Raw genomic sequence first — 5,400 nt, forward strand, 5'->3', positions numbered from 1 at the left:
ATTAAGTTGAAATTAACTGCATTACATCTACATGATTAAAAAAAAAAACACTGTGTAAGATGAGATCACTAGATGATGACAACCTCTTCATCATGTTGTCAACATTACTTTTTCCCTTCCTATTTGTGCCACAGTTAACACAACTTCAGCAGCAAGAGAAAAACTAACACTAAAGGTATGTTTACATGACAACTATGTACTAAAAACTTTTTTTTCTTTGTACAGATGACAACATTATCAAAAATCCCCATTCACATGGATCCACGCAAACGACTAAAATGCTGTATTACGCATGCCAGAGAAGTAGTTGGCGATGTCACTTTGTAAAGAAAGACTATGCGCATGCGCATATACACATTCTTTTACAGAGGACTTGCCTCGTGCATGCCTATCCACACACATGAAGATTTTATGAGCCCAGTTTGGGGAGGTCTCCCACCCAGATATAGATCAGGCTCAACCCTGCTTAGCTTCAGTGGGTGTGCAGGGCTTCATAGACCTCGTATGTAGCAAAAATATATGGGAATATATACTTCAAAATATAATGCGATATATTACATAATGAATATTGCATACCTCGAATGGCTAGATTCGAGGCTTATCGCAAACGATTTGTCAAAAAAAAAAATCCTCTATTGTGTGGTGTCACTACGATTATTTAACTGCTCCCAAACGAGACTGAACGTCCCACATCTCAAATGAGCGGGCTGCCGCTGACGTGATAACCGCGATAGCCAATAAGAGCAAGCGTCACCTACCGGATGCTGCGTGCTTGGCGGCCACAAACCATAGACTGTAAAAAAATATGGACGTAGTGTCCGTGACGTCACCCATAGAGTTCTGAATAGCAGTTTTGACCATAGATATAATAAACACTAGACGCCCCATTGGCCGCTGGACCGTACGTCAACGGCGCCGCCATGTTGTGCGGGGCAACGTTCGCATTACGCTCATAACTGGAATTGAGAAAAATGCCTGCTTCGTGTGCTGCTTGGGGCTGTACAAATCGCTGCACAATTGAAACTCGGGGAATAACCTTTCACAGGTAAGACTGAACATTTGTTTCTGGTTGTATTTGGTCATTATATAATTGATAGTAGTTGGCCACCGGAGTCAGTCAGACTAAAATAGCTAGCGATGTCACTAATTAGCTGTGAAAGTTGAGACGTGAGTTTACATGATTTCTAATATATTTTTAGCTTATGTTATTTTATAAACTAAAGTTTAAATATGCATCTATTTTATTAAAACCGACTTTAATGACAAGTAGCCTACTCGTTACGGCTAGGTGACTGATATTTTGTTAATCTTAATCTATACTTTAAGGTTAGTTAGTGGGCTAGCTTTTCACACATTTAAGGTTTCACAAAGACAACGAGTTGAGGAGACAGTGGTAAGTAGCTAGAAGGGAAGTTTCCCGACTCATCTACATTATTTAAAAGTTTGCCATTAAATGGTGATTTGTTTATATTTTTATTTCTTTTTCAGCCCATTGCAACCAGGGCTACACAAGCCTCAAGGAAAGCTGGGGAGAGCCTGTCAGTGGACTGTTCTCACCATTTCCAAGAGACTGATGGAAAATATATAGCCTTTTGTTGTTATTATTATTATACCAATACTATGTTGTTATTGTACAAGTCACTATTTAATTTACTATTTTTATTATTGTCTATATTATTCTGCAATTGATATTACATTGTATTTGCGATTATTATTATACCAATACTATAATTATCAATCTGTTAGGCCTATAGTTATGTTATATTATTGTCTATATTCTGTAAATGATACTACATGTTCTATTGCTATTATTATAATATTATTATACTATATGCTATTATCAATATATTATGATATTATATTATTGTACTTATACTATTTTATAAATGTTCTATTCATTACTATTTTATTTGTTGTATACTGTTTGTTTATTGACAATATTATATACTTTATTATTGACTATATTATTATATTATATACTACATAAACTATTTCTTATAGTGTATAACAAACTATTTACTATTCTCAATTTCTTTATTTGCATTGCACTGTAGATGTACCATATCATATGTATTACCATAAAGGATCCATCAGTTATCTTTGTTGTTGTATGTTTTTGGAGTATCTATCTGTATCATTTTAGTGCTATAAAAATACAGAAAGCAGCCTGTGTGATTTGTATTTGATGATTTTTGTTTCATTTTATCAATGGTGGTCAATTCTAAGTTCAAGAAAAGCTCAAATTGCGTTACATACAGAAAATCCCTTTTTTACAATAAGAAAACTTTATTTAATTTAATGTGAAAATTAAATTATATCTTAGTATGGGCGTTTTCACAATTCTTATGCAAGAATGAAGCAGTCAAATACATGACAAGCCTGAGCTTTGACTATTTTTTATTAAAATAAATATTTTATATGTCTAACTATAGAGATCTTAAGTAACTAGAACTTTTTGTACACCACGTACATTATAAACCACTGAAATTGGTTGATAAATGTAAACGTTATTTTTGTTTTTATCCAGAAAAACCGCAGCTCGTCCGTTTACTTGTGTTTGTTAACAGCGCAGTCTTGCCCCGCACAATATGACGGACTCGTTGACGTATCGCAGCAACAGTCCAAAGCGGCCAATAGGGCGTCTAGTGTTTATTATATGTCTATGGTTTTGACGCGCAAATGAGGCCGCGGCCATCTTAGCTGCACGTGACCGCACGTCACTCACGGATAACTGAAAATGGGCAAAGAGGCGGGACGAAGTTGGAGCCCATGCGACTTGTTGCTGAAACCACGCCCGCCCTAGCTATCTATCTTAGATACTATCTAAAATATTAATAAACATAGCAATATCATTAGAAAGTACTAAAGGATTACTGTCAATCTACGGTGATTTTTTTACGATAACGTTATAGATGCTCCAACACCAGTAGGCTAATTAATTTGTGTTGGGTGTGCAAATAACACAAATCAAATGGGATTTCATACCTTTATAATGAAATAGAGATCGCGAGATGAATCCATTCCGTGGCACTTGGGTATATATATATATATATATATATATATATATATATATATATATATATATATATATATATATATATATATATATATATATATATATATATGTACCAGATGTATATCTCTCAAATGTTCTCTCAAACTAATGAGCACGTATCCAAAGTATAATTTTTCAAAATAGTGCAGCAGTTTTAGTTATATCCAAGCAGTGCTGTCGGAGTTGTATATCCTCCTGGTATTGTCGTTGTAGTAAATCTCAGGAACAAAACTTTTAGCCAATGCCACGACGATCCAACAACGTGTGTTCCGCATGCGAGCACATGTACACAGACTGACATCTGTCTCGAGTATGCAGCAAGCCATATATTGTATAAAATAATACAGAAAAAAGCACAAATACGAGTGAGATGCCAAATTCAGCGGCTGAAATGAGCTGCTGAGGTAACATGACGGCTCACAGACAGCAGCGGCATACCTGTCACTCAAGTGACCACGCCCTTAATTATGCAGAACTTTAAGGCTTAATATAATTTAAACTGATGAGCTATAAAAAAAATTCACCCCCCTCAGAGTTGTCATGAAGGGCAAATTCGCAGTATAGACCAAAACCACAATATGAACCAGACTGTAAACATGTTTTTTTCTGCCGTAAACTTGGCCAATTTAACATGATGGTCAATGAGATTCTGCTCACTTCTGCAGCCTGTCCCTAGCGGCCAGTCGATGAATTGCAGTTTAATTCACTTCCGTATTGGCTTCACGAGAAACAGGGGGAGGTTGCCGCTTGCCACAAACATTCCACGAAAGTGTAGTATTGAGAAAGAAGACCACCCATATTCTTTTAATTTTCATTGTAAAGCACAACGTGTTGCAGAAGCCTGCTGACAACATCGTTTGTCCTCCATTTGTTTTTCTTCTAAGTCACGTTTGATCTCGCGATCAACAGGATTATAATGCTAATAAAAAAATCGTCTGAAACTGTCATCGGCTGAAACTGTCATTCAATGTAATTTAAATTTTTTTTTTTTTTTTTTTGCAAAGATAAAGTACAAAATATGTTTGCAGTTACTTATTAACAAGGTCAAGGTCAGGTATATTTAATAAAAACAAGACTAGCACAAAAAAATCTAGCTTGTATTGATGTGTTACTTTTGACCCACCTGTGTGTTACTTTCGTCCCACCTGACGGGGTCGAAAGTAACAATGTGCAACTTATGTTCAAAGTGAAATTATACTGAAGCCGTTCTACATTTGTACAAAATACCATCTGGTATTGATAAACCACACTTGTGAGTTATTGGCCACAGCAAAAATATATCGCTGTCTAAAACATTACCTTTTAAAATTACATTTTTGTGAAAAATGTTACTTTCGTCCTGGTGTCATCTGGATTCTTTAAAATTATACCATTTTTAATTATGATGGTGACTTCAAACTAAACAATTTCAACAGGTCATCATCTAAACCTCTTAAGTCTCAATAAGAACTTCTGACAGAAATCAGGTCAATCTGGTTAGTAATTAATGTCTTCGTTTATCTTCAGTTGATTTAATCTAAAGCTGTGGCTGAAGTCAGTTGTAATGTCTTCAGTCATTAATTCCATTAATGGTAAACATTTGGCACCCTGTACTGCCATGGATTTCACAGGTTTTTTTCCTTTTTTTATTTTTGATGTTTATTCCAACCAAAATTCAACATCTGCCTAACGTTGGACCTTTGTATCAAACAAACGTTGAGTTAAGACGTCAACCTGATTTTCATTTTCAACCAAAATCCAATGTAAATCAATCCAACTTTTGTTTACAGCTAAATTTGTTAAAATTTTGTGATCATGTTTTGATTTACAGTTGATCTAGGAGCTTTGTACAGCTTTTTACAGCGGATGCCATTAAAAACAATGCATTCTGGGCAATATTTTGCATGGTAAGCAATTGCTGTTAATTTACAAGCCCATTTTCCACGCCATTCTATTGTATTTATGTATTATGGTTTTGTACTGTAGTGTGTAATGCATTGTGGGCTGGTCCATTTAAAGCAATAGCGCTGAACAGGTGTTTCACAGTGAATATAGGAGTTTGAGTACAGGTAAGTCTTCGCCTATGCATGGTCGAGGCACTCATAATAGCAGAAATAACAGAAAGGTGGCCCAGTTTTGCACAACACAACTAAAATTAAAAAAAAGCAAATATAAATCAACAACACTGCGGAATCAAGCCACAACACAACAGAAATGCTTCCACTTTTTTCTTGGCTATTATAAAACTGTTCAAGATTTGAAATTAGTCCGTTGTCACCAGTATAAACCATGCAAGTTTAGCTGTAAAGTACCCTCTGAGTCGACCACGAAGTGGTCTGATTGTGCACAGTATATATACTGGCCAA

Source organism: Megalobrama amblycephala, linkage group LG16 (genome assembly GCF_018812025.1).
Source record: "Megalobrama amblycephala isolate DHTTF-2021 linkage group LG16, ASM1881202v1, whole genome shotgun sequence".
NCBI lineage: Eukaryota > Metazoa > Chordata > Actinopteri > Cypriniformes > Xenocyprididae > Megalobrama > Megalobrama amblycephala.